General features: G+C 44.1%; 1 protein-coding gene across 3 annotated transcripts in view; it reads left to right on the top strand.

Annotated features, from left to right (window-relative positions):
• Positions 1-9,668: 9,668 nt before the first annotated feature.
• The window catches only part of LOC125030592 (indole-3-acetaldehyde oxidase-like), a 22,084-nt gene continuing 21,752 nt past the window's right edge, over positions 9,669-10,000 (top strand). The window contains exon 1 of one of the 3 annotated variants that reach the window (XM_047620727.1): positions 9,669-9,760. The gene's annotated coding sequence lies outside the window, so the exon portion shown is untranslated. The remainder of the gene's footprint in view (positions 9,761-10,000) is intronic. The other 2 variants (XM_047620728.1, XM_047620729.1) reach the window with 2 other exon arrangements.

Raw genomic sequence — 10,000 nt, 5'->3', positions numbered from 1 at the left:
GGAGAGAGAAAGGAGAGAAAGGTGAGAGGAGTGAGAGAGGAGACGAGTGGAGAGGGGGAGAGGAGGGGAGGGGAGAAGGGGAGGGGAGAGAGACGAGAGAGAGAGAGAGGAGGAAGCGAGAGGAGAGAAGGGAGAGCGGAGGTAGACGAGAGAGAGAGAGATGGAGAGGGTGAGAGAGAGGGGAGGGGGGAAGGAAGGAGAGGGAAGAGAGGGATGAAGAGAGAGAGGAGAGTTTGGTGACGAGTGAGAGAGGAGGGAAGGAGTTGCGAGGAGAGGAGGGGGTGAGAGAGGGATGGAGAGATGGAGAAGAGAGGAGAGAGTGGAGAAAGAAGTGATATGTAGAGATACTCTATTTAGATAGTTATTTATTTATCTATTATATCAATATATATATATATATTAAAACTCTATATTCTCTCTATTCTTCTCTTTCTTTTCTAGTTCTCTTTACTCTCTCTTTCCTCTTTTTTTTTTCTACATTTTACTAACCCCCCCCCTCCCCCCCTCCCCCCCCTTTCCTCTCCTCTCTCTTTTCCTTCCTTATCCCTCCCCTCCCCTCTCTCCCCCTCTCTCTCTCGCTCGCGCTCCTCTCCTTTCTTTCTTCTCCCTCTCTCTCTCTCTCTCCCTCTTCCTCTCTCCTCATCTCCTCCTCCGCCTACCTTCCCTAACTCCCCCCTCAACTCTCTCTCTCTCTCTCCCCTCTCTTCTCTTTCTCTCTCTCTCTCCCTTTCACCACCCGCGCGCTGATTGCCCACCTTCCCATAATTATCTACCCCCCCCTAGATCCTTACGTCCTCCCTTGCAACAAAACCCCAAACCTTCTCTTTGTCTCGAATATCTATAGTCTATACGCGAGATGATATGAGAGCTCTAGCCCCTGAGAGAGAGGCGAGAAGCGACCCGAGGAACAGGAGAGAGAGGGAGAAAGTGGAAAGAGAGAGAGAGAGAGAGTTGGGGTGGGAGCAGGGGTGAAGGGAGGGAGGGATGAGAGAGAGAAAGAGAGACAGAGAGAGATGAGAGCGAGGAGAGAGAGAAGATGAGGAAGAGGAGACGAGAGAGAAGAAGCACGAGGAGGACGAGGCAGAGAGAGAGAAGAGAGGAGGAGAACGAGGAGAGAGAGAGAGAGGGAAAGAGGAAAGAGCAAGAGAGAGAGAAGAGAGAGAGAGAGAAGAGAGGGAGGGGGAAAAGAAGAGAGGAGGGGACGGGGGAAGAAGGATGAGAGAGGAGAGGAGATGATGGGGAGAGAGAGAGAGAGAGATGGAGAGAGACGATAGTCGAAAGGAGGAGCAGGGGGAGGAGGGAGGAGGATACCCGACCGGAACGAAGGGAGGAGTGAGATCCGAGAGGAGGAGAGAGACGAGAGCGTGGGAAGTGGTGAGGGATGGAGAGGAGAGGGAAGAGGGGAGATGAGTGGGAGGGGAGCGAGGAAAAGACGAGCATGAGGAGAGACGAAGAGGGAGAGAGAGAGAGATGTAATGACAGATGGAGGCTGTGTCTCCACTTGTATGGTAATGCTTTGATTCTTGTGTGTTGTGTTTTGAGTTAAAAGTCGCCGCTTTCATAAGTTATTAGCACGGGGAATGTGGGAGGGGAGATAATACAAAGGACAGACCGTAGGCGACCTGAGACGACCAGCGAGGAGGGAGAGGCCTATTGCCACGCCCGCGAGGTGAAGCGGGCCTGAGAGTGGCTGGAAGGCGGTTGCCCCAAGTATTTGAGGGGTTCACAAGATATTTAACTAAAACATAAGAATATGGCAACATTGATCTTTCGTGGGATGTAAGTACAGATTCTCTTGATTTTATGGCTGTGTTTGGGTTCCCGTGGTCTCTTGTTTGGACGGGGGGACTCTGATATGTCAAGTACATTTTAAATCGTGAACATTTGATAATACTGTGATCGTCAATATAATGATTTACAAACACAGAGACTGAGAGAATAAGGACTTTTTCCAATAATCATTTTAAGTATAATTCATGATATCATAGTTCACATGTAGTTATAATGTGATTGCGGTAAGGGTCGGAATGGACAAATAAATATGTATATATATATATATTATATATATATATATATATATATTTATCAACCCTATTATATCACTATATATCCCTCTCCCCTCTCTCTCCTCTCGCTCTCTCTTCTGTGTGTGCTCGCCTGTGAGTGTCTGTGTGTGTGATGAGGTGTTGTTTTTTGTTTGTGCTAGTGTGCGTGCTAAGTTAATTTAGAGAAAATCTACTATTATTCACACCATCAACCACCCAACCATATATACATTAAACAACACTTATCAATATAATATATTATATTCCGCGCTCCACGCCTCAACATATATTATATCTAATATATATATATATCCCAACCACACAAATATTCATATTCTTAATTCTAATTGTCTTCACCATCACCCTCATCTACATTCTCCTCACCCTCACCATCACTAACCTCACAGGCACCATCACAGTCTAGCTTGAACTGGTAGTGGGCGGAGACCCAGACGCCGAAGCAAAGGTGATGAGAAAAAAGTAATGAAGCAAGAGGATGTGGGGAGGAGGTGAGGCTAGAGGGAGAGAGAGAGAGGACGATTGAAGCAAATGAGGAAAGAGAGAGAGAGTGAGGGCAGTGAAGCAAGAGGAAAGAGAGAGGAGAGGCGCCGCCGAAGCTATGAGGAAGAGGGAGAGAGAGGCAGGTGAAGCAAGTGGAAGTGTGAGAGAGGCGACGAAGCAAGAAGCAAGAGGAAGAGAAGAGACGGCAATGAAAGCAGAGGAAAGAAGAGACTAGAGAGAGTGGCCAGTGAAGCAAGAGGAAGAGAGAAGAGAGAGGCGATGAAGCAAGAGGAAGAGAGAGAAGAAATAAGGAAGAAGAGGAGAAGTGAGGAAGAGTAAAGGGCGTTGACAGCAAGAGGAAGAGTGAGGTGAGGAATTAGGCGGACCGAAGCAACGAGCGGAAAAGAGATGAAGAGGCAAAGTGAAGCAAGTGAGATAGAGAGAGAGACGGCGGACGACGAAGCAAGAGGTAGAAGGAGAGAGGCGACCGAAGCAAGAGGATAAAGTAAGAGAGAGAGAGAGGCGGAGAGAGGCGAAATGAAGCAAGGAGGAAGGAGAGAGAGAAAGGCAGCAGTGAAGCAAGAGGAAGAGGAGATAGATGCAGTGTGATGCAAGAGGAAGAGAGGAGAGAGGAGGAGAGAAGAGGCGACGAAGCAAGAGGAAAAGGGAAGAGATGAGAGAGGCAGGTGCAAAGCAACGAGGCAAGAGAGAGACGAGAAGGCGCGAGCAAGAGGAAGAGAGAGAGAGGCGACGAAGCAAGAGAAAGAGAGGATGAGAGAGGGGAGAAGAGAAGAGAGAGAGGCAGTGAAGCAAGAGGAAGAGAGAGAGAGAGAGGCGACGAAGCAAGAGGAAGAGAGAGAGAGGCGATGAAGCAAGAGGAATTGAGAGAGAGAGGCGATGAAGCAAGAGAGGAATATTTATATATATTCCAAATAATCATATTCCCGCCGATTCTCTTCTCTCTTCCTTCATCCATCCATCCAGAGTAAGATCTAGCTCTTTCTACCTCATTCAACTAGTAAATATTATATATATTGAGCGAGCGGCAGGTATGCCAGATGAACGCGATGAGATAGTCGATGACGCAAGAGTGAAGCATACGAGAGAGAGGGGCTGACGAAGCAAGAGGAAATGTGAGGAGAGAGAGAGCGGCTGTGACCAGTGATATCAAGCGACGTGAGGAGAGAAGGCGATGACAGCAAGAGGGAAGAGAGAGAGAGAGGGCCGTGAAGCAAGAGGAAAGAGATGGGGAGCCTGAGAGGACGGACGAAGCAAGAGGAGGAAGAGAGAGAGAGAGCAGTGCAGTGCCAGTGAAGCATGAGGAAGAGAGAGGAGAGGCGATGAAGGCAGAGGAAGGAGAAAGGACTGAGAGGCGAACCGAACGAGAAGAGAAAGAGAGAGAGGGAGTAGGAGTCGGAGTGAAGCAAGAGGAAGAATGAGAGAGAGATGAGGCAGTGAAAGCAAGAGGAAGAGGGATGAGAGAGGCGATGTGAAGCAGAAGAAAAGAGAAAGAGGAGAGGAGAGGCGACGAACCGAAGCAAAGAGAAAGAGAGAGAGAGAGGAGAGGGCAGTAGATGAATCAAGAGGAAGAGAAGATCTGAGAGAGAGAGTGGCAGTGACGCAAGAGAAATTTATCAATATTACTATCTATCGTTATAATATTCTAATAATCAATATTAATATATATATATTCTATAATCCCTAATCCTCTCTCTATCTTCTACCATCATCCCTCTTCCCTCAACGACCCGCCCCGCTCCGCTCGCTCTATCCATTCTCACTCACCCCCTATCCTCCACCCTCTTCATATATACTTCTGTTTGTAAAGATATATATCGTCGGCATATACTCACTATTCACTGAATATAGCGAGGCGATTACTCAAGACTTCATATAAAGAGTAAGAGGCGACACGAAGCAAGTGGAGAAGAGATCCGAGAGAGAGCGGGCAGTGAAGCACAGAGGAAGGAAGCCAAGAGGCGAGAGAGAGAGGCATGTGTCACAGCAAGATGACAAGGTAAGAGAAGAGCGAGGCGACGGAGCAAGTGGAAGCGAGAGAGAGGCCGATGATTAGCAAGAGGAAGAGGAAAGAAGTGAGAAGGCGATGAAAGCAAGGGAAGAGATGAGAGAAAGGCCGACGACGGGGAGATGAGAGAGGGCGAATGATGCAAGAGGAAGAGAGAGAGAGAGGCGATGAAGCAAGAGGAAGAGAGAGAGAGAGGCGATGAAGCAAGAGGAAGAGAGAGAGAGAGGGCGATGAAGCAAGAGGAAGAGAGAGAGAGAGGCGACGAAGCAAGAGGAAAGAGAGGAGGAGAGAGAGGTGACGGAAACGACGCAAGCAAGGGAAGGAAAGGAGAAGAGTGGCGATGATTGAAGCAATAGGCAGAGAGGAGAGATGTAGGCGAATGAACACGAGGAAGGAGATATTCTTTAAGAATTAATCAATTATGAATATCTATTATATGCTAATAATTTAAATATATTAATATATCTATATTCTAATTATCCTATTAATATATTTTATCTTTACTCCTATCCCTATCAACACTCTTCCTACCTACCTATTCCTCCATTCCTCAATCTTTACATATCTCATTATCTTCCTAAATTAACGCCATATTAATATACGCATAGATATGCTTCTAATAAAGCCAGCTTGTTAACGAGACCCGACGACGAAGTTGATGAAGCACGATGAAGCAAGTATATATATCTAGGACTAAGAAAGAGGAAGACGGAGAGAGAGAGGGCGACGAAGCAAGGGAAGAGAGAGATAGTAGTCTAACGTCGTGTGGGTGCTGACGAGAGGTTGAGCGGTGGGCAGCCCCCCTGGCGGGTAGTTGGTAGATGGTTTCTTGTAGAGAGGCCGCCCGATGAGTTGAACGGATACGATGCCAGTGATGATATGAGATCTGAGAGATGTTGTAATTTGATGAATGGAATGAATGATGAAGCCCGATGCCCGATGGTGATGCGATGAAGGATGCCCAACCACCGGGATGACCCGATGACCCCGCCGGGAGATTGTGCGCTGTTCGATCCTGAATGTTCGACATCCGGGATGCGATGATTCGATGATTGAGCAAGAGGAAGAGAGAGAGAGAGGCAGTGAAGCAAGAGGAAGAGAGAGAGAGGCGACGAAGCAAGAGGAAGAGCGAGAAAGAGAGAGAGAATGAGGCGACGACGAAGCAAAGAGGAAGAGAGAGAGAGAGAGGCGGATGATGCAAGAGGAAGGAGGAGAGAGAGAGGGCGATGAAGCAAGAGGAAGAGAGAGAGAGGCGGAACCGAAATTCAGAGGAAGAGAGAGAGAGAAGAGAGGATATGAGGGCGACACGAAGGCAAGAGGAAGAGGAATGAGAGGAAAGAGATATATATATTCTAATAATCAATATTAATATCTACTATATATATTATAATATTCTAATCACTCCCTATTAATATATATTATCTCTATCTTCTAATACATCATCAAATATTCCCTATCTCTATCTTCTACCTACTCCATCTTCCAACATATCTATCTCCTCCATATCCCGCCCCCTCTTCCTCTTCTCTATCTCTTCTCATCATCACTTCCCCTCTTAATCTATCTCTTTTCTATCTTCCCTCATACTCATATTCTACGCTCTCCACCCTAAAACTATCTTATCTCATTCCTATCATCAATCTACACCCTATCTTCTATCTTTCTACCTACTCCCTCATTACTATCATTCTTTTCCACCGCTCCCACCACGCATCTGAATCTTCTATATATTCTAATACTCAATCTTAATCATCTCTAATATAGATAAGAGGAATGACTGCCAATAATTAGGGAAAAGATAGAGTCTACCGTGAAGCCAGATGAAACTAGAGAGAGATGAGGATGCCCGTAGAAAGCTAAGTGGAGACTGTGGTGTGGTGAGTAGAAGCAAGAGGAAAAGAGGAGAGAAACTGAGAGGCGAGAGAGGCAATGAGCAAGAGGAAGAAGAGAGAGGAGAGGCAAGTGAAGAGCAAGAGGAAGAGAGGAGAGAGAGGCGACAGAAGCAAGAGAAAAGAGAGGGTACGAAGCTAGAGGAAGAAAAGAGTGAGAGAGGCTGACGCGAAAGCAAGAGGACAAGAGATGAGAGAGGAGAGGAGACGACGATGAGGAGAACGAGAGAGAGGCGACGAAGCAAGAGGAAGAGAGAGAGAGAGGCGGATGAAGCAAGAGGAAAGAGAGGGGGGGAGAATTAGAGCATGATGAGGAGAGGCAGGTGAAGCAAGAGGAAGAGAAGATGAGAGAGATGGCGACGAAGCAGAGGTGAGAGAGAGAAGAGGCGACCGATAGCAAGAGGAAAGAGAGATGGAGCGAGGCGATGAAGCAAGAGAAGAGAGTGAGAGAGAGAGGCAGAGAAGTGAACAGCAAGGAGGAAGAGAGATGAGAGGAGAGGAGTGAAGCAAGAGGAAGAGAGGGAAAGTGAGAGTGAGGCAGTTGATAAGCAGAGGAAGTGAGAGAGAGAGGCGATGAAGCAAGAGGAAGAGAGAGAGAGAGGCGATGAAGCAAGAGGAAGAGAGAGAGAGAGGCGATGAAGCAAGAGGAAGAGAGAGAGAGATGATGATGACGCAGAGAGAAGAAGGAATGAGAAGAGAAGAGAAGAAGAAATAGAAATAAGTGAAGCGGTGACAAATCGGGAATAAGAGAAAATGATAATGGCAAAGAGAGGAGAAAGACGGAATGAAAGAAGGAAAATATAATGAATTGACCGCCCCCATGGATGAGAAAACAAAAGAAAAAAGTGAAATAACGGCATTGGAGGGGAAATAGGAGTAGTAGTAGGAGAAAGTGATAACACAGGAAGATAAAAGATAAAAATAGTAAGAGTAAAAACACATAAGAAAGACGGCATGACGCAAGAGAGAGAGAAAAAAAAAAGATAATTATAAATGTGACAAATAAGAACAAAACAAAAAAGAACTAAAGAGAATAGGAAAAAATCGTACAGGAGTAACAAAAAAGAAGAAAAAAATAACAATAACATATAATAAATTTATTTAAATGATTTAAAAAAAAAACATTTCTTTAAAACACATAAAATATCAAATAAAAGACAACAACCAATTCTGAAAAAAATAACGTTGAAAAATTTGTGAGTAGACGTTCGGACCGAAACGGTTTTTTTGATAAACGCAGTCATGTTTTGTTTCATTTAGAGTATATCGATTAAACGCATTTTGTATGAAATTGATAAACAACTCTATTACAATTTGTATTTTTTATTAGGTATTCTGGAAAAATATGTTCGTATCCCCTGCTCTTGTTGTTATGTTGTTCGCTACCTTTAAAGTATAATAAAAAAATAAAGTCAATATATTTTGGTTTTCTGCTCTTTCCTTTTATATTCTTGTGAATACAATACATACACACACTCTCACACACAATATATATATGATTTATATACATTATATATATATTATATTTATTGTGTGTGTGTGTGTGTGTGTGTTGTGTGTGTGTGTGTGTGATTGTGTGTGTATTTACGGACTTATGCATACACACACACACGCACCACCACACACACACACACAACACACACACACACACACATTAATATATATATATATATATTATTACATATATATATGAGAAAGAAGAGAGAGAGAGAGAGAGAGAGAGAGAGACGGAGAGGAGAGAGAGAGGAGAGGAGAGAGGAGAGTGAGAGAGAGAGCGAGAGAGAGAGTGAGAGAAAGAGATAAAGGTGTGAGAGGGAGGGGAAGGAATGAGAGGAAGTGTGTGTGTGTGAACCAGGCCGACAGAGAAACATGAGAGAGCAGTAGCGAGTGAACTGCTTCCACTAATCTCTGTAAATTCCCGAACCCATTCAGAGACACTAGACTGGCACCCACATAACATCACGCAGTACCACTGTGATTGGCCTTCTGCTCTTATGACGCGTAGATGTGCCGCATCCTTATCTAAAAATGAGGTGTTCTATCTGTCTGTCTATCTGTCTATCTCTCTCTCTCTCTCTCTCTCTCTCTCCTCTCTCTCTCTCTCTCTCCTCTTCTCTCTCTCTCTCTCTCTCTCGTCTCTTCTCTCATCACCCTATCTCTCTCTCTCTCTGCTCTCTCTCTCTCACCCCCCTCTTCTCCTCTTTGTCTCTGTTCCTTTTCTCTGGCCCCGGGGCTCTCTCTGTCTCCTGCTCCTACTTTCTTCTCTCTCCCTATCTATTTTCTCTGGCTCTCTCTCTCTCTCTCTCTCTCCCTATCTATTTCTCTGTCTCTGTCTCTGTCTCTCTCTCTCTCTCTCTAAAGCACAAACACAAAGTATATTTACAAAGTTCCTGGTATTATAAGGATAGGAGGAAAAGGAAAGAAGAAAGAAAAGAAAGTCACTGGAGAAAAAGGGAGAGAAAAGAAGGTGTCTGTCTCTTCAAGCAAGCCATTCTAACCCTAAAAAGCATTTACTTAAAGGATTTCGCAGGCGGCATTGTAGGAAAAAAATATACGTATTCTGGGCCACAGCCAGCATGATTTGCCTATTACATTTTATTACTTGATTATTTTCACAGTGGTTAAGGTTAGCTAATAATGATTGTAGTATATCGTTGTTCTTGTGACAATGTCGTTTACTGGGTGTATGTGTCATTTCATGTTTTATGCTACTCTGGTTATTTAAAGAATTGAATACTCATATCTACATTTTAGGAAAATTTTAGAACCATGCGGAGAAGAGTAATGGAGATTTGAGTTGCCAACTAGCCAAATTTCGCCAAGTATTTTCCATTTGATATTTCTTTCAGAATACGTAAACTGAACGGTGATTTTTTAGCCATGGGTTGTCATGACTATTATTTAAACACTAATTATGATAGTATATTTTTTAGGCATGTACTGTAAATAACCAGAATATTCGATATAGCAATCGCTGACCACTGACACAAGGAAGTAGTTGCAGTTTATAGCTGGGGTGTCAAAAAAAACATTTATTTTTTATTTATTTTAATCTACTATATCCAAAACCAGGTATTTAAACAGTCGGTCTGATTCATTACTTTCCAAAACATCTTTTAAACACACAACATACTTGAGTTTTTGTATCAATAATCTTGGGTTATAATCTGATGAGAATAAACGAAAAGCTTGGGCATCCTACACCATGATACCCACACATACCCAGCCTTGAAGTTATATAGTGTAATCTCGCAAGCCTTGGATAAAGACGCTTACAGTCCAGGTTTACCTGAATAATTGTGAGTAATATCGGTCTAGGGTAGGTTATTCAGAGATTCTACGACGGTAGGATCGTGTTTAAAATACGGTCTTTTCGTGACTGGGGTATGGTGATAATACCATGGGCTCTGTGCAAGATGTGCAGGAGATAGGGTCAAACCGCAGCTTTTTTCAGGGTCATGACAATTTTTATGTTGTGTGTGGTCTTACGGTTAATTTTTTTTTTTTATCCAAGTTCTATTAATGTCTTGTTTTCCCTT

Source organism: Penaeus chinensis, chromosome 11, assembly GCF_019202785.1.
Source record: "Penaeus chinensis breed Huanghai No. 1 chromosome 11, ASM1920278v2, whole genome shotgun sequence".
NCBI classification, from domain to species: Eukaryota; Metazoa; Arthropoda; class Malacostraca; order Decapoda; family Penaeidae; genus Penaeus; species Penaeus chinensis.
This window is presented reverse-complemented; position numbering and strand designations above follow the sequence as displayed.